Source organism: Macaca fascicularis, chromosome 11 (genome assembly GCF_037993035.2).
Source record: "Macaca fascicularis isolate 582-1 chromosome 11, T2T-MFA8v1.1".
NCBI lineage: Eukaryota > Metazoa > Chordata > Mammalia > Primates > Cercopithecidae > Macaca > Macaca fascicularis.
This window is the reverse complement of record NC_088385.1, coordinates 68,891,705-68,912,223: the sequence shown is the minus strand read 5'-3', so window position 1 is coordinate 68,912,223 and position 20,519 is coordinate 68,891,705. Positions and strand designations below refer to the sequence as shown.

General features: G+C 35.3%; 1 protein-coding gene across 5 annotated transcripts in view; it reads left to right on the top strand.

Annotated features, from left to right (window-relative positions):
- The window catches only part of TAFA2 (TAFA chemokine like family member 2), a 510,015-nt gene that overhangs the window by 219,799 nt on the left and 269,697 nt on the right, over positions 1-20,519 (top strand). Inside the window, exon 2 of one of the 5 annotated variants that reach the window (XM_045365538.3) lies at positions 7,037-7,107. The exons of the other annotated variants lie outside the window; for them this stretch is intronic. The gene's annotated coding sequence lies outside the window, so the exon portion shown is untranslated. The remainder of the gene's footprint in view (positions 1-7,036; positions 7,108-20,519) is intronic. 5 annotated transcript variants of the gene reach the window in all.

The window sequence follows — 20,519 nt, the reverse complement described above, 5'->3', positions numbered from 1 at the left end:
TGAGAGTTTTTAGGATGAAGGGCTGTTGCATCTATTGAGATAATCATGTGGTTTTTGTCGTTGGTTCTGTTTATGTGATGGGTTTTGTTTATTGATTTGTGTATGTGGAACCAGGCTTGCATGGCAAGGGATACATTTCTATGGGGGCAAAGTATCTGGAGTTATTCTAAACAGTTCATAAACATAAAATATATTTTAAAGGTAATTTATGTAAAAGAAAATAATTTTCTGAATAAGCATTAGCAATAATGTTTCTAGTCTGTGTGACATTTAAAGTATATTTTAAAGTATACTTTTATGAGACACAGCGTTGGTAAAGCTTGCTTATGAGATATGGGGTGGGAGATGGGCAAAGAGGGTGGTTAATTTTTCTTATTTATTTCCATGAAACTTCTTTTGTAGAGGCTTCCTTTCCAGTCTCGTTTGCCATATCTGCATCTTTCATTAACTGGTCTCTTTCTAGGCATCTTTACTGTGGTGATTGAGCTGCCATGGGGGAGGGGGTGGTGCCATGCTCCTACTTTGTGGCAGCAGTGTTGTTTCTCTTTAAGATTGGTTTTTCTTTTCTTATTTATTTCCTCTTATTTTCTCTGTTCCTTTCTTTTCTTAATTTCCTACTTACTCACCTTCCTTTTTCAAGTCTGATGATTATTTGTCCAATTTAGGACATTTTCTAGGCAGTACTTCAGTGGATTGCTAGAATATACTTTACCTCACTCCTTTCTCACTCTTCCTATACCCTGGAAAAGGATGAACTTATGCTGCCAGCTTTAATTTCTGAAATGATGTTGCAGTAGATGAACTGCCATTTCACTAACCTTTTTCTATTTGTTCCATTTTTATTCATGTGATATAATATAAAACACATAGCCTTTGAGATGTGCTTCAGTGGCCTGATTTTAAAACCTTCATTGAAGATGCTTTTCCATACTTACCCAGTAAGGCAGTGATTCACTTTACCATTCCCCAATTCCACTGAGTTATTGGCTCCTCAAAGGATAATTACTATTTATCTAATTATGTGGAAAGTGCTATGCAGTGGCAGGGTAATTAGACAATGTAGTGCACAATCACAAAGTGACTCTAGTATTTGGGGGAGTTTGTTTGACCAGAATTTATTTTAATGGCTATTATTGGATAGCAAAAGAGAATAACATGACATTATCTGCAGAAAAATGGCAAATGTCATTTAGTTTCCCATTATAACCTATTATAGTTTAGCACTGAAGAAGCCATGCATATTATTCCGTGAAAATGAATTTCACACAGTTTCCTGGTTACTGGAGAACTAGGCTCTTGGGTTTTCTGATTGGGAGACAGTCACAAGTGTTAATTAAAGACAGATTGATCACTCCATGTATGTCTACTTTGAAAAACAATGCAAACGTAGGCAACATTGGCAAGAACTGGCCATCATAGCTACTGCTCAATTGGGACTTCAATTCTTGCAATTTCTTGAAGTATGGTACATGAGCTACTGGCATCACTGGTGGGACTTTGAGCCTGGGAGGGGCTTCTTGTCAAATGTCAATTTCTTGCCTCCTGCTTCTCCAGGGGTTCTAATTCAGTAGGTCTTTGTTAAGGCCCTGAAATCTGCATTTTATCCAGACGGACTCAAATGCTTTCAGGTGAATCCAAGTTATCTTCAATGCTGAGCACCACTGAGAACCAAGAGGAAATCCATTTCTAATGTGTGTGGGCATGTGTGGAGACTTTGGGGCTGTTTCTTCTTCATCCCCCATGGTACTTCTGTCTGATGTAGGTGTATGTCAATCTTCCTTTCTTTCTCATGTAGGAACTGTTCTTCTCTTTAAACTTTAAAATACATTTTCATTTTGAAAATTATTATTAGAGTATTTGTTATAAAATATTATAACATTAATTTGTCATATTTTGAAATATAGGGTCTGAGATATATGGTGAAGTCTTATAAGAATATCAAATTCACCAAATTTATTTTAGAAGATATTTATATAGGATGTTAGGCCTTTTGGAAATTTCATTAAATTCTGCTTTTAACGTAAGAATTGATTTTTTTGAGCAATTACTCAGGTGGATTTAGTGTTTTGTATACATTATCTCTTTTTAATCCACACAGTCTCCTATTGAGAGGGGCAATATTATTTTACATGGAAAAATGTGGCACAGAGAAGTTAAGTAACTTGCACAGAGTCATGTAGCTCATTAAATATTCATTGCTAAGCGAAACCTGGGCAATGCTACTTCTGAGCATCTTCATCATGGTCACTATTGTAGGAATGTTTTCATTATTTTTATAAAAGGAATTCTTAATCTAAAAGAAGGCAAAACCCTAATCTACTGAAATCAGTGGAATGATTTTCTTTCTTTCCTCTTTATTTCCTATTACCTCCCCTTCACAATCAAACGATATCTGAAAACTGATTAGAAGATGAGGGCACCACTGTGCTTGCATTGTGAGAGCCTGGCTGAAAGAAAGACTGATGTTCACAAAAGTGGCTGTTTTGCATTGATTTATCTTATGGTTGAGAAAGACAAAGTGAGAGAATGGTTTCATACTGTAGGAAGCTACAAAGACTTGTAGAATTAAATGAAAGCAAACAAGAGAAAGCTAGGCTTTTAAAAAGAGTAGCAATTTTACTTCGCTTGTCTACCAACTATAAGACATACAAATACAATTTTATTCTTTATAGAGACCAGGTATAGGGTTACAGAATGAATTTCACAAAAGAAGAGGTTTCAGTCAAATGGGCTTTCTGACAGTAGCACATTCATTGTCTGAATTTAGCAATGGAAGCCATGACATTCAGTGTATACTTGGCAAACAAGGTCAAATAGGAAAGTCAAACAATAAGGTATCTTTGTTTCATATTTTGCTGGAGCACTTTATAATATTTCTAGTGTGGATGTGAAAAGCATAGACTATCAGGAAAGGAGATAATTAATTTTAAAAGTGCTTATTTAATACTAGCAAATTGGAACCATTTTAAAATTTGGAGACAATATATTTTATCCAAAGATCTTGCTAAGAGGAAAATTGAAAGGCTGATCACATCTACCATTTAATGAGGCTTAGGTCGAAAAGCATACTTGAGTCTTTCATTTGGGATTAAAGTATATGTAGTTTGTAATGCAAATTCATATGAAATGCTGCAAAATGTTTTGTGCATTGAAAGGTTTTTAAATGACCCCATCTTCTCTTCAAGGATCTAGAACTAGAAATACCATTTGACCCAGCTAGCCCATTACTGGGTATATACCCAAAGGATTATAAATCATGCTGCTATAAAGACACATGCTCATGTATGTTTATTGCGGCACTATTCACAATAGCAAAGACTTGGAACCAACACAAATGTCCATCAATGATAGACTGGATTAAGAAAATGTGGCACATATACACCATGGAATACTATGCAGCCATAAAAAGGATGAGTTCATGTCCTTTGCAGTGACATGGACGAAGCTGGAAACCATCATTCTCAGCAAACTATCACAAGGACAGAAAACCAGACACTGCATGTTCTCACTCACAGGTGGGAATTGAACAATGAGAACACTTGGACACAGGGTAGGGAACATCACACACCGGGGCCTGTTGTGGGGTGCGGGGAGGGATAGCATTAGGAGATATACCTAATGTAAATGAGTTAACGGGTGCAGCACACCAACATGGCACAGGTATACATATGAAACAAACCTGCACGTTGTGCACATGTACCCCAGAACTTAAAGTATAATAAATGAAAAAGAAAATTTGGATTATAATAAACATTTGCTGATCGGATTCAAAGTAAATGCCTATTTAGATGATTTGTGTGTGTTTGCTTTTATTTGTTAGGAGAGTTCTTTATAAAATTGTATTTTATGATTTTTATTTTTCCAGTCATGTATGAATTGTGAAATCCAGAAATACCAAAATACATTGTTTAACAACTAATAATAGATACATTTAATGAAAGGAGAACAAAACCTTAGACTGCATTGGTGGCAGGTTCTATCATGTTGGTAGGAGTGTCTTATGACAATTAAGTATATTGCCTTTTGATTGGGCAATTAATGAGTCCAATAGAGGCTCAGTGAAGAAAATGAAAAGGCAAAACATATCATTTTTGATTTTTCATCTATTAGTGATTCTTTCCAGCTGATGAAGGAAGAAAAGTGATTTTGTTAAAGGTTTGCCTAAGATTTAGGTTAGTTACGCAATTATACCATTTGGTAAAGTGGATTCCCTTTATTTTTTCATTCCAGCTTTATTGAGGTATGATGGACAAATAAAAATTGTATGTATTTAAGGTGTACCATGTGATGTTTTGATATATGTATACGTTGTGAAATGATTACCACAATCAAGCTAATTAATATATCAATCACCTCACCTAGGGTCCCTCCTCCTCTCTGCTTTTTTGTGGTTATGAGAACACTTGAGATCTACTCTGTTGCTAAATTTCAAGTGTATAATACATTATTATTAACTGTAGTCACCATGCTGTACATTAGGTTTCCAGAACTTATTTGTCTTTTAACTACAAGTTTGTACCCTTAACCAACAACCTCAAAGGGAATAATCATCAATTGGGTCCCCGTTGATGTTTTGGGTAAGTTTACAATAGCTAGAATTGCACCTACCTCTGCATTAAAAGCTGTGGGGATAATTTAGAAATGTTAATTGCAGCATTATTCACAATAGCCAAGCTATGGAAACAACCTAAGTGTCTGTCAACAGATGAGTAAAGAAAGAAATTGGGATACACACACACACACACACTCACACACACACACACACACACGTATTATTGAGCCTTAGAAAGGATATCCTGTTATTTGTGACAAAATGGGTGACCCTGAAAGACAGGTTACTGAAATAAGCCAGATACAGAACACAGAAAGTAAAATACTGCATGATTTCATGTATATATGGAATCTAAAAAAAGTAGAATACATACAGAGAGTAGAATGGTAGTTACCAGAGGTTGGGTGGAGGTAAGGGAAGAAGTGGAATGGAGAAAGGTAGGTCAAAGGGTACAAAGTTGCAGTTATATCTTATATCAGATGAGTATGTCTAGATATCAAATGTATAGCATGAAGACTACATATTAGTTAATAATATTGTATTGTATACTTGAAATTTGCTAAGAGTAGACTTAATGTGCTCTTAACATGAAAAGTAACTATGTAAGATGATTATATGTTAATTAGCTGGACTGTAGCAATAATTTCACTATGTATATGTGTATGAAAACATCACTTTGTGCACCTTAGATATACACAGTGTAAAAAAAATCTGTTGGTTCATCTGGCTTCTACCCAGAGATTACCAGTTGTAACAACTACTAAATCCTCCCAAAGTAATTGGCTAAATGGATGTTTCCCACTAGCTTTGTCATATACTGTCAATTGGCAGGGCATGCCTAGCTGATACTTCGATGAACTCACCCTAGGAGATTGAGATGTAAGAGGCTTTTTACCAGGCAGTCAATTAACAAAAGTTGAAAAAGACCTTATTCTTCCCCCTCCTTTGTGTAGCACACAGGTTTTTCTACCAAAGGAAACTGCATTGATTAATAATTTAAATAGTAGTATCCCTACGAGTCTATAATCACGTGTGCTGCGGAGACTGGATTACATTATGCCTTGAGCATTGTACAAAAGCTCAGCTGCTCCTGGTGGCACTGCTGCTGCAACAGTGTGAATTGCACTTTTAATTTGTCTTCCCATCTGACAGACATCTAATTATACTTTATAAAATCTGTTTTAAATGATACTTAAACCTTCCACTGAAATATATTTACATGAAAGTGAACATTTAATAAACACTTAAAAGTTATAGCATCAAATCATCTTAATTCAACCACCCCTTCTGTTGCATTTGAAACATAATATACACTTTATTCATGCTGAGCTAATTTTCAACAGGACCGAAGAGTGGCCAGAAACTACTGATTAGAATTGGAATTAGGGATAAGAGATGACCTTTTCTTGCTTCAAAATTATTCCATCATTTAATCTACATATTTTGAGTATTTGGAAAACCTTTTCTATCAGTAAAATTCTTTCTCTTTAAATTTTCTTAAACTTATACATTCGGCAAAAGTGATGAATAGAACAGGAATATATTATATAGAGATTGAAAGATTCAATTATACCTCTCTAAATGACAACAGGTTATATTTCTTCTTTTTGTCTTGCTTAGGCTTGTTCTGTCTCTGTCCTAATTTTCAATATTGTAGTTAACAAAATAGCTGGTCTGCTTAACATAATACACATACATAATACACACTTTACATAACATAATACACACTTTACATAACATAATACACATTCTTGTTCCTTCTTTGTTTGGAGAGTTTTAATAAGAATTTTTATTGCATCAATGAAGTTATTTTTCCAGACATCTAATGGTTTTAATAAGTATTACAAACCATTTTCTGGCTTAAAGCACTGGTTCTCAAACTTGGCTGCATTTTGGAACTTTAAAGAACAACAGTGGTTGGCTCCCTTCTCACTTCCCCAAGGATTACAATTTGGGTGTAGCCAAGGTCTGGGGATTTTTAGAACTTCCCAGGTGGTTCTGATATGTAGCTAAGTCAGACCTGCTGCTCTCAAAGGCTAATCAGGTTTCCTTTAAGGAATCCTATCTTAACACAGTGGTTTCCAGCTTATATGGATGTTGGACTCACCTGGGGAGCTTCAAAAAAATAACAAGGTCTTTGCCTCACCCTAGGAGATTAAGATGTAATTGTTCTGGGCGATATCTTGGGATTTGAAATTCTTAAAAGATCCCACTTGATTCTACTAATAATGTGAAGACAAATTTGGGAACTACTGTGTTAATCTATAATTAAAAAATAATCTAAATAATATTTTCCAAGGAAATCAGAACTTACATATGTTTGCAACATGTAGTCATCCTTGGGGGATACGTACTTGATTAAAATATGATATGAAATGCTTTTTTCAGCAGGACTGTTCACATTGTATAAATGAGAGGATTAAGGGCACTTGGAGCTCTTATCTTACAACATTTGTACAGTGCACTTTTAATTTGCATTCACAGGTATACTCCTGGGTAGAAGAAATAGACCCAAATGACCTTTACTGAGAGTGCCTATAATCTATTTTTGACAGGTATATAAAAACATGCATTTACTTTAATGGGAGTTATGTGTTTGAAAAGGAAAAACATACTGTTCTTTTGTATAATTCACAGGAATATCTTTTTCTCGGGTGCTAATATAGTAAGTGTTCTATTTTTCTGGTACTAGCATTTGGATAGGGTATGTAGGTAGGTGGGAAAATCATTTCTGAAGTATGAGTTACTCAATTTAGATCACCAGTTTTTGTGGTGCAAAATGAGTGTTCTGCTTTCTAATCATCGGTTCGAACTATCCGTAATCCGCTTGACCCCAGTTTGATGTTACCTCTCACTTTTCCTGAGATATCTTTTGTATGCTTCTTTTCCCTTAGTGGATCATCCCATTGCCCCGTCTCTTTCCCCCAGACGACTTACTGTTGCCAATAATCATCATTTCCAATGGCCAGTTTGTCCATAGGTACAAGTTATTTGATCTTTTAAAAAAGTCATGCTACTTGTGGTTCTCTTTCCAGTATAGATTCTTCATTCTGCCCAGTTATTTACTCAGTCATTTCCCCATTTCTAGCCTTCTTAAGTTACCCAGTCCTAATTCCTCTATACCATGTATATCATCAGTCAGGGTTTGGCCAAGAAAACAGAACTCACTTTGTGAATTCCAGATGTGAAGATTTTAATGCAAGGGCTTAGGGCTCATACAACTTTGGAAAGGTCGAGAGAGTGAAGTTATCACCACTTGGTTGTATCTCCTAAGGAAACTAATTTGGGATCTTCCCTTCTCAACTTTTCCTTTTCTATAGGTAGTACTGATGCCTAGCCCGGCTACCTGGATCATTATTGAATATAACTTCTGTTTCTCTATTAAGTTCTCTTACCATAAGAGCAATAACAAGACTTTGTGTGGATTCAAGAGTATTGTATAATTTACCACTTTCTCTCTGCCTGTCTTATTTCTATTATTCAAGACCCAGATAACATTTCCATTTTCTTTCCAAGAAGTCTTCCTTCGTCACCGTTTCTTGTGTGATTTTCAAATGAGCATTCTATATCCATTGTCTCTGTGTCTTTGATTTCCACTCACTTCTTATTCTTCCCTGCTTTCCATACCCTCCCAGCTTCCTTCCATTTCTTCTAAGTTCAATAATGATCTTTTGCTCTATCTCATAACTTTTTTCTCAGTCTTCATTGTTTAGAACTAATGAGTCATAAGACATTATGGATTACCCTCTCCTGTTTTAAATTCATGAAATACAGATAGTCCAGAAGAAGTATTCTTTAGCCTTCTAGGTTCTTTTTCTGTATAGAATTAATCTTTGAGGATCAGTTTTTTTTTTCATTTCTTAAAATGCTTTTCAAATTTTTCTTTACCACTGTCTATGTGACCATTCTAGTCTAGGTGTCCATGATGATTCTTGCACTAGCTTTTAAACTGGTGACTCTTGTTTCTATAATTACTTCTCGATGATTATTTCTTGGTCTTTAATGCATGTTTGTTAACTAGTCAATTATCTAAAAATGGTTCTTCTGTTATGTCATTTTCTGGCAGAAGAACATAGTTTATGTTATTACCAAACTCCTTTGACTGTTGTAAAAACCTTCCAAATTGGGGTTTGATGTGCCATTTAATTCTTAACATTATAACTTCTGAAGAAAAAAATTCTTTTGGCCAAAATGATTCATTTCTTATATCCCAGATATGTTATCTCTGCTTTGTTTATTTAAATCTTATTTATCCTTTACAGCCAGTTTTATTCTTAACATATTTAACAATTATAACTTCCAACATGGTATTTTTTCTTTTGTGGCCATTATTTCTAACAAGTCCAATATTTGGGGAACCAAAAAAAATCAGATATGAATTTTACTAAGAAAATTAGATCTTTGTTAACAAATTTTACCCTGTGCAATTTTAGCCATTATCTGTTGTATTCTGATTTGATAATGTCTACCAGTAATCTCCATTATCAATTAGCTAATTAATTTTTTGATTTCTTAGTTATTTTTTATGCTTAGTGTCAGGAATAAATAACAAGAATATTTTATTCAATTTATATATTTTAAAGAATGAAGACATGAATTTGGTATACAACTGGGTCAAAGTGGCAGGGTAAAAATATTCTCAGAGTTGAAATGACAGGGTCCAAACTTCTGCTTTGAGTCTAGGCCTCTTATACCATATTTCCTTTCTCATCCTTTCTCTGACTATGTAGCTTAATTTGCCTTTTGCTTTAGCCACATTAGATCTCTTGACATTCTCCAAAAATGTTGCAACTTTCTTTTTTGCATATCTCTGCCTTTATTCTTACAGTTTCCTCTGTGTGGAATATTCTTTTGTCGTCATCTTTGCCTTGTGAATTTGTACTCTTCTACAAGGCCGAGTTCAAATGTGTATTGAGTTCTATGATCCTTCAATCTTAGTGAATATCTCTTTCCTTTGTATTATTATATCATTATTTTCATACTTTAAAAAATGTATTTATAACATGTGTCACACATGTTTTCTCTATTAGACTATAGTTCACTGGAGATCAGATATATGTTGTCATTTATTTTTTACTCAGTACTAGTAGGTCTTTCATTAGAGATATTTAATGGATGCATACCTCTTATGCATTGCCCTCTTACACAATGAGGCAAATAAGATTTAGGTACTCAGACGAAGTCCTGTATTTTTATTTTTTCAGGCCCTATATTTTAAAAATAGTCTAATATTTTAAAATCGTTTAATGGTCAGAAGCTGAGTCAGGATTCTTTTTAGTTATTTAATATGTCTCCAGACTTAGCCTGTGTTCAAGTGTTGCTTTTTCGTCTTCTTTACAGAGTCTCACTAATGAATAATAGTCTTCAAGGATAGGAGAAAAAAACTTTAAAGTAGATTATTAAAACAATTTTTTAACGTTAAAATTAGCTAGAAAATGAATACATTTGTTTCGTAATCATAATAAATGTTTATTGTTCAGTCATAAAGCATTTATTGATTACTTATGGTGGCGTTATTGTGCTAGTAACATTAGAGTGCTCCAATGTCATAACAATATTTCTGACTTGAAGAACTTACAATGTATTTGAAAGGGAAAAATGGAACACTTGGTCGGTGTTTCCTGTGTGATAATCATTTATTTTGTATTTCATATACATTATTGCATTTAATAATCACAATCATTATTTTATTGGTGAAGAAGTGTGACTCAAAGTGATCAGCAAATGCCTTCAGCATAACCCAGCTTATGAGAGGCCGAGAAAGAATGTGAAATCAGTCCGTTTTACATGTTTGTAAAGCCAACACTCTGATTCTACCTTTATTAGAGACGATATCGTCTGTGGCAAAGTAAGAGTTCATAGAGTCATGAACTCTGGGACAACTTTCTACTTATCTTCTCTATTAGTTTCCTAATGTGATTGATTGGAATAATAATCCTCATATCAACTCAACTGAATAGCATTGTTTCAATGATTGACTAAGATGATGTGTGAAAAATGATTAGCACAGTGACTAGAACAGAGTAAGCTGTCAAGAAATGGAAACTATTGTTATTGTTATTACTTAATCATAATACCCCTGAAAATATAGACAAGCAAAGCAGACCTGAATGTGTTCAAACAAACACAACAAGCCCAAAATGCTGAATGTGGGGCTTGAAACAATGTTGCTGAGATTGAGGCTTATGTGTATGTCTCATGTTTTTGTATAATACTTTGAAATGATTAAGCATATTTAATGTGCATTCTTAAGTACAATGTAGGGACCTGAAGCCTGGGCTTATTATACTATAATTCATATGTAGAGTACTAGTGGAACTCCAAGAAAATGCTGTTCGGCTTTTCTCAGCTTGGAGAATGATTGAGAATACTGACAGGGTTTCAATGGAAGTGCTTATAGAGTGGTATGGAAGATACGCTATGTAGGTAAAATAGCATGACAAAAGGCCCAGAAATAGGAATAACCAGGTTGTATACAGAAAAAGAAAATAAGGTCAGACCAGCAGAAATGAAGTTTTTAAAATTTCATTTTCTAACTATCTCACCATTTCTACTGCCATCTAGAAGAGCATCTAATATCAGAAGGGATCAGGGAACATATTTTCAACCAGTTTTTAAATGATAGTAAAATGTGGTGATGTGTGTTAAATAATGAATACCCATTGAACCAACAAGAAGAACTCATTAGGAAAGGTTGACCACCATAACATTACCAGGCCTGGGCCAAGATTACAGAATGTGGGACTGCAAACCTGCTTATGTGCTTCCTCGCTTGTGTGTCTGTCCTATCTGGACTAACTCTAATCTTTATTGGAGCATGGATGATAATGGTGAATAGATCAACTTTATAATTTTTCCCCATTCATTTTATGCAAAAGCAGGAATTTCACAAATTTCAACTTATCAGTCTGTTTTCTTCTGATTTCCTGTATCAGTCCTCCTGCCACTATACTTGGTTGATTTTCAAATTCAGAACGGAAATATTTGGTATTCTAAAAATGGATGCTTCTTTGAACATTATTTTGTATGGTTCAAGGAGTCAGTTCAACTTTCACTTCAATTTCCAGCACCTTGCATTATTATAGATTGAATGAACAGTGCCAGCCTGCCAGTGCATTTTGATATAATACACGTGTTATGTGGATGTGTTTTATTCAAATGGACAAATGGATAGGACAAACAATGGGAGTGTAACATGTTCTTTAGAATCAAATCATTTCACTAGATGCATGATGAATGGCTATGAGATTCTCTTTAACTTACCTATTACATTTATATTCTTGCATGTAAGGACTTTGACCTTGCTCTGCTGTAGAATCTCTATGGAACCAGGATGATTCCCAGCCTCTGTCATTTTTTGGGAGCAAGCCAAGTCTTTAGGTTCCTCTCTGCAACCCCACCGAGCCTAGCATAGTGCTTACATTTAGCAGGTGATTAATCAGTATCTCTTGGTTGAATTAATTTTTGCCTGGTTACAGAAAAGTACAAGTCAAAGAATATGCACAAGGAAAAAGATGCACTCAAATGTCACCTCTTCACTGAAGCCTGACCCACAAGCAAAGATCAGAACCCCCTGTGATACAGTCTCTCTGCATTTCTTACCTTTAATTTAGAGCAATTAAAAATTTGTTTGTAATATACATGTATTTTGCCCCAGGTCAACATGGATATTATTCTACACATCTACTGCTCTTATATAAACTTACTTAACACAATAGCATATACACATAGAAAAGTGACCATTTCATTGACTGGCAAAACACAAGGAATTTCACAATTATTCATGAAATCTCCCACAGTGTTGTAAATGTGTCCATAGTTTGAAATACCTCAAAATAAGAAAGAAAGAAGAGAGAATTTGTATTAGCATAGCTGCAAGCGAGAGCAAAACACTCAATCTCCTTGAGATGGAATTACATCATGTAATGCACATCTGCTTTTTTCAGATGCTGCTGAGCTTAGCTCTTTTTCAATTTAATTGCATAAGTATTTATTGAACATTACTATTTGCCCAGCCACAGACTTGATGACATGGATGATTTAAAAGATGATTAATAACACCTCATACCCATGAGAATAAAAACAACAATAACAGAATATAATGAGTGTTGGTGAACGGTGTGGTTTGAATATGTCCTCTTCAAAATACAGATGTTTAAACTTAATGCTCAATGTGGTGATATTAAGAGATGGGGTCTTTAAGACATGATTAGGCCATAAAGGCCCTCCCTGATGAATGGAATCAGAGCCCTTATAAAAGAGGTCCCCCGAAGCCTCAGCCCTCTTGCTTTTCCACCAGTGTTCCTTTCTCTGGGACGTGCAGCAGCAGGGTGCCATCTTCGAAGTGGAGAGCAGCCCTTACCAAACAACCAAACTTGCGAATGCCTTGATCTTAGACTTTTTAGCCTCCAGAACTGTGAGAAATAAATGTCTGTTCTTTATAAACTATCCAGTCTCAGCTATATTTTTTTATAGCAGCACAAAACGCCGAGGACAGTGAGGATAAGGAGAAATTGGAACACTTGTACCCTGTAGATGGGAAAGTAAACGGTACAGCCACTGTGGAAAATAGTATGGCAGTTCCTCAAAAAATTGGAAGAAGGGTCTTGAAGACATATTTATACCCCCACATTCACAGCAATTTGTTTAAAATACCCTAAAGGTGGAAACAACTCAAATGTCCATCAATGGAATGCAGGGTTCAATTTTTTTTTCAGAAATTTCTAGGTACATTATAGATTTTTTTAGCCTTTAACCCAAAGACAGATGTTTACTAAATGCAATTGAGTGTATTTCTGATTAGGAGATTCAGAGGCTGCACAATGCCATGACATTCTCAGCTTCCCAGAGTTGGGACCACTGATTTGTTTGCAACCTCAGTCTTGTTCCTGGTTTACAAGTGTCATTTATGACTAGTCAAGTAGCAGTAATTACGTGATATTGTCAAAGTACTGTTGGAACTAGTCCATTCCTGCTAATTAGACTTCTTACTTGTTACTGCTGAAATTCAGTCCCCTCCCAGAGTCTAGTGTTTAAAATGAACTTGCTGGCTTGCTTTTTGATTGAGTCCTTGCTTGGTTCTTCACCTACCACATCACTTTTCTTTCAGGACAGGGACCCAATCTTGCCAGTTCCCATCTCCCAAGTGACTGCATATTTGCACAGATTCTTAAGTATGATATTTCCCCAAATATTTCGTGCTCTGCTAATCTCTTAGCCTATGAGGTTGCTATAACAAAATATCATGGCTGGGTAGCTTATAAACAGTAGAAGTTTATTTTTCACAGTCATGGAGGCTGAGAAGTCCAAGATTGAGACACTGGCAGGTTTGGTTGTCTGGTGAGCACTCACATTCTGGTTCATAGATGAGGCTTTTAGCTGTGTCCTCACATAGTGAAAAGGGCAAACAAGTTCCTCTGGGCCTTTTTTATAAGGGCACTAATCCCCTCCATGAGGACTCTACCCTTGTGATCTAATCACCTCTCAAAGGCCCCCCCCTTTCTAACATCATTACCTTGGGGGTTAGGATATAAATTTCTAAGGACTCACAAACATACATTTCATAGAAGCTAACCTTTTGGAATTGGGGGATACATTGATAATTGACCTTTGAACGTCTATTCTAACTTCTTGATGGGATCCTAAAAAATATGTAAATCATGTGGTAACTGGTAAAGGAGGCATAGATTACTTTCCAATACAAACCAAATTGCAATGAATATCATGATAGCAGTGTGTAAATAAATAATTATTTAGTTACATTAAAAAAAGTTATTGGGGGATAGTGGGAAGAAATTAGAAAAGGCTTCACATAGCAAGTTCACATGTCTTTTGGACTGGGTCCTGAAGGATGAATAGAATTTTAACATGTGGAGAAAAGAGGTGGTAGAGGAAGAAAAATATGGCAGAAAGAACAAAATTAATAATACCTCACACTGTGCCCTATAGTCAGAGCTCTTTAAGTATTTATTTAATTAATGGATGGATGAATGAAGAAAAGTATGGGGTGAGGAAAAGGGAGGAATCAAAGATGATTTAATGTTGCCTGCTTGGCTGAGTATGTCGTAATGTCAAATCGAGGGAGCCTGCGGCAGGGGCAACTTGAGCAGGGTAGGGGAAGGGAGGGTCATTTGGCATATGGTGAATTTGAAGTGCTTGGAACATTAAGTATAGGTCAGAACATTCTGACAGCCTTACTCAGATAGCAGGTCATGGAGGGGAGATTTCTCACAGAGTAAAGACAGAAGAAGGGAGATAATTCAGGAGACTTTTATAAAAATCTAGGTTAAAACAATAGTCTAAATTAAGATATTGGGAATATATCATGAAGAAGGAGTGATATCATTTTCTAATAAAGAATTTCCTGTTCACTCTGATGATAGTTTCTTTTGCTGTGTAGAAACTCTTTAGTTTAATTGGATCCCATTTGTCAATTTTGGCTTTTGCTGACATTTCTTTTTGTGTTTTAGTCGTGCGGTCTTTGCCCATGCCTATGTCCTGGATGGTATTGCCTAGGTTTTCTTCTAGGGGTTTTATGGTTGTAGGTCTTACGTTTAAGTCTTTAAACCATCTTGAGTTAATTTTTGTATAAGGTGTCAGGAAGGGGTCCAGTTTTAGTTTTCCGCCTATGGCTAGCCAGTTTTCCCAACACCATTGATTAAATAGGGAATCCTTTCCCCATTGCTTTTTTTGTCAGGTTTGTCAAAGGTCAGATGGTTGTAGATGTGTGGCATTATTTCTGAAGCCTCTGTTCTGTTCCATTAATCTGGATCTCTGTGTTGGTACCAGTACCATGTTGTTTTGGTTACTGTAGCCTTGTAGTATAGTTTGGAGTCAGGTAGCATGATGCCTCCAGCTTTGCTCTTTTTGGTTAGGATTGTCTTGGCTATATGGGCTCTTTTTTGGTTCCATATGAAATTTAAAGTAGTTTTTTCTAATTATGTGAAGAAAGTCAATGGTAGCTTGATGGGGAGAGCATTGAATCTATAAATTACTTTGGGCAGTATGGCAACCTACAGAATGGGAGAAAACTTTTGCAATCCATCTGACAAAGGGCTAATATCCAGAATGTATGAAGAACTTAAACAAATTTACAAAAAAACCCCCAAACAACCCCATTAAAAAGTGGGTGAAGGATATGAACAGACACGTCTCAAAAGAAGACATTTATGCAGCCAACAAACATGAAAAAAAGTTCATCATCTCTGGCCATTAGAGAAATGCAAATCAAAATCACAATGAGATACCATCTAATGCTAGTTAGAATGGTGATCATTAAAAAGTCAGGAAACAACAGCTGCTGGAGAGGATGTGGCGAGATAGGAATGCTTTTCAACCATTGTGGAAGGCAGTGTGGCAATTCCTCCAGGATCTAGAACCAGAAATACCAGTTGACCCAGCAATCCTATTACTGGGTATATACCCAAAGGATTATAAATCATTCTACTATAAAGTACACATATGTTTACTGCAGCACTGTTCACAATAGCAAAGTCTTGGAACCAATCCAAATGCCCATCAATGATAGACTAGATAAAGAAAATGTGGCACACATACACCACAGAATACTATGCAGCCATAAGAAAGGATGAGTTCATGTCCTTTGCAGAGACGTGGATGAAGCTGGAAACCATCATTCTCAGCAAACTAAGACAGGAACAGAAAAGCAAACACTGCATGTTCTCACTCATAAGTGAGAGTTGGCCAATGAGAACACATCGACACAGGGAGGAGAATATCATACACTGGAGCCTGTTGGGCGGTGGGAGGCTAGGGGAGGGATAGCATTAGGAGAAATACCTAATGTAGATGATGGGTTGATAGGTGCAGCAAACCACCATGGCATGCGTATGTCTATGTAACAAGTCTGTGCATTCTGCACATGTACCCCAGAACTTAAAGTATAATAATAAAAAAAACTTAATACAGATGAGATCAGGAACATATGTATATAATTACATAAGTCATGCATGTTTTACATGAGCATAGAAAGAAATGTAAAAAGATCTGCACAAAATTGATGTTTCATATACTCTGTTTCTTGGCTTTGAAAAAATGATGTTCTCATTTTCAAATTTGAAAAGAAAACTTCAATAAAATGTGTATATGTTTTAAAAAAAGAATTTCCATGAGGATATATTCTAAAAACAATGAAACCTGAATATAGACTGCAGGTATTAATGACAAAAACTTAAGCGAAAACTAAATAAGCAACAAGAAACATTCATGATTCTGGTCCTCATCCACTATGATTCTATTTTTCAGAATTATAAGGTTGGTTATTTAGTTACATGCTTTTGAGCACCATGGAGAGTAGATAGAGTATAACTGGAAGGAAAAGATGATGAGAACCAGCCTTTAATGTATAAAATAAGAAGTATTTAAAGAAGACAACTTGTTTTACTTGAGTTCTGCTTTGAACTGAAGCTGAGAAGCTGACACTTAAATAAATTACTTTTCAGGGATTTAGGTTAAAATATGAGAATAAACAGGAATTCCTAGAAGTACTATATTAAATACAAGGCACATAATCTTTAACAATGAGCAATGAATGAATAAATAAATATGGTGTTTGGTTGGCCTTAATGTAAACCAATACACATAGTGAAAGTATTGTTGTAAATCAAGTATTTACTATAAGCGAAGTTCAAATTATTCAATTCTAGTGAAAGGAAAAACCAAGTTTTCTGATGATTAGAGGAAATAAGTACATGTTCTGAAATAAAAATGAAGTTAAATGCTATATCCTGTTTGTGGAGAAAGTATTAGATCTGCCTATCTCAAGTAGACAACAAGAAAGAACCAAATGAATTTTGGGAATCTTGCTAAACAAACCATTTGATGATACAGGAGATTGAAACAAATGTGGAAAGGATGTTATCCTCCAGAAAAACAAACAAACAAAATTTAATACAGATGAGATCGGGAACATATGTATATAATTACATAAGTCATGCAGGTTTTACAAACAAACACAACAACCAATTACATGGAGAACTTGAAATATTATTGCCCTACTACCTAGAGAAGGAGTAAAAGGAACAGCTTCAGGACTGGAGTTATAGGATCTGTTGTGAATTCCTGTTTGGCTATTTGGTTTTTCTGTGACCTTGGATGAGCTACTTATCCTCTTTAAGGTATACCTTCTTAACCTTAGAATAAGGGGAGAAAGGTGCTGCCTTATAGACGTTAAATTTATATAAAAATACTATAGAATGTGAGGCATTATTTCAAGAAAGAAACTCCCAGATAACAAAAGTGAAGGTTTAACTCTAGAATACATTCTTGATTAGAAACCACATAATTAAACTTCAAAAATGACCACTGTTATGGAATTTTAAGACTTGGGTATATAGTACCTATCCACGTAAAAATTGTAGACTTAAGTTGATAGTTGATATAGTTTAGGTTTGTGTCCCCTCCCAAATCTCATGTCCAAATTGTAATCCCCATTGTTGGAGGAGGGGTTGGGTAGGGGGTGATTGGATCATGGGGGTGGATTTCCCCCTTGGTATTCTTCTGATAGTGAGTGAGTTCTCAGAGATCTGATGATTTACAAGTGTGTAGCACCTCCCCTCTTCTCTCTCTTTCCTCCTTCTCTGGCCATGTAAGATGTGCCTACTTTCCCTTCACCTTCTGCCATGATTGTATGTTTCCTGAGGCCTCACCAGCAAACTTACAATCCTGGCAGAAGGCGATGGGGAAGTAGGCACGTATTCATGTACAGCTTGCAGAACTGAGTCAATTAAGCCTCTTTTCTTTATAAATTACCCAGGCTCGGGTATTTCTTTATAGCAATGCAAGAACAGACTCCTACAATAGCAAATACAGCAAGAAAAAAAAGCTCTATTTTTTTTCTATTTTTCATCAGGTTGTATATGCTTAGGAGATGTTGTAAATGTTTAGTTTATGGCTGAAGCAAAGCAAGTTTGAGAATAGAAGTTTGTTTGTTTGTTTGTTTGTTTTTGGTGAAATAGGACAAAGTGGCCAGACTTTTAAAAAACAGACACAAGGAGGATAAAAATGGTAACGTGATTTATTGAATCATACAATTGATTAAATAGCCAAACATGGACTTATAATTGGAGGATGCAATGTATGGTGATGTGGGTAACAGCAATGATTATATGGGATGGGAAACCAAAGGACTAAATTTTAGTTGAATAATCACTCTCTGAGTTACTCATAGTCTGTTTCTTCATTGAGAAATTAGGGCAATGGCAAAGCGTTTCTCACAGGATAATTTTGAAGACAAAATGAGTCAATATAAACTTAGTAAATAGTTAAACTCTGTGTAGCAAACATATTTAGCACGAAAAATATGTCCAGCAGTGTTAGATATTGGGCACACAATGATAATTAGACATAGTTTGTGTTTTTAAATAACATACAATGTAATGGGTTATTGTGATATCTTGATGCCATTTAATATAGATGTGTGCAGAGTGAACTTGGAGCACAGAAGGACCACTGAACCCAGTGATATTTTCTAGAGAAAGACTTTAAGATAAAAATCATAATATAAAACAGCATATAGATTTTAGTTATTAAGATTTACACCCATAAAATGGTGAATGACAAGAAATTATCAAGATATTTAAATATAAAGTTTAAAATGTGAAATCACAAATAAAAAATCTTAAAAATTAAACTTTAGCACACACACCAGCCATGTTATTCTTTGATAAAAATGTACTGCAAGCCAAGTCCGGTGGTATGCACCTATAGTCCAAGCTACTCAGGACACTGAGGTGGAAGGACTGCTTTGAGCCCAGGTGTTCAAGACTGTAGTATGCTATGATCACGTCTGTGAATAGCCACTGTGCTCCAGCCTGGGCAACACGGTGACACCCATCTCTAAAAAAAATTAAAAAGATCACTTGGACTCGGGAAGGGGAACATCACACACCGGGGCCTATCATGGGGAGGGGGGGAGGGGGGAGGGATTGCATTGGGAATTATACCTGATGTAAATGATGAGTTGATGGGTGCTGACGAGTTGATGGGTGCAGCACAGCAACATGGCACAAGTATACATATGTAACAAACCTGCACGTTATGCACATGTACCCTAGAACTTAAAGTATAATTAAAAAAAAAATTTATAACAAAAAAAAGTGATGCAGTAGGACTTTTGATAAACTGCTAATATATGCAATCACTGCAAATGTTTAAAAGATAAAGAGATGTTTATTTCAGTCTGTAAAAAATGTGGAAACAGAAATAATATGTAAAATCAGCTAAATTAATCCACATATTTGATATCTCAGACTAGATGTTCTCACCTCCCCCCTCCAAACAAAAGCATAATGGTTAATGTTAATATTCTGGACATACTTTATGGTCAATTCCAGTGACCATGTTGTTGCTCTGCTTCTTTGCTCCTACTCAATAAAGCATATATCTAAGACATTTATAATTGAATAAAAAGAGCTAATAGAATTAATGAGAAAATTTGGTGAGTTGGCCAGATATGAACTACATAAACAAAGGAATCAATAGATTTTCTTTACTCTAGCAAGAAATGTCTACAAACACTACCTTTATAATAGTGATAAAACTGTAAAATACTTAGAACTAAATTTAAAAAGAAGAGTAGCAGACCTGTACAAAGACCATATGACATCTAATTAAAATATTCAAACAAAATTTGAATAAAGGATTAGGCATAGCATGCTCTTGGGTGAGGGAGGCAATATTATGAAAATATCAACTTTCCCCAAATTAACATATATATTTAATGCCATTTTATTTAGAAAGCCAACAAATTTTTTAATTGGATGAAGTTATCTGATATTTTACATGGAAAAAAATGTATGAGAACAGTCAATAAAAATGCAAGAAGGATGAATTACAAGGAGGCTTTTAAAAAATATCAGGGCATATAATAAAGCCCCTCTAATCAAGTCATTACAAGAAAAGATGATTAGTAGAAGAGAATATGAAATAAAGACTATGATAAATATAA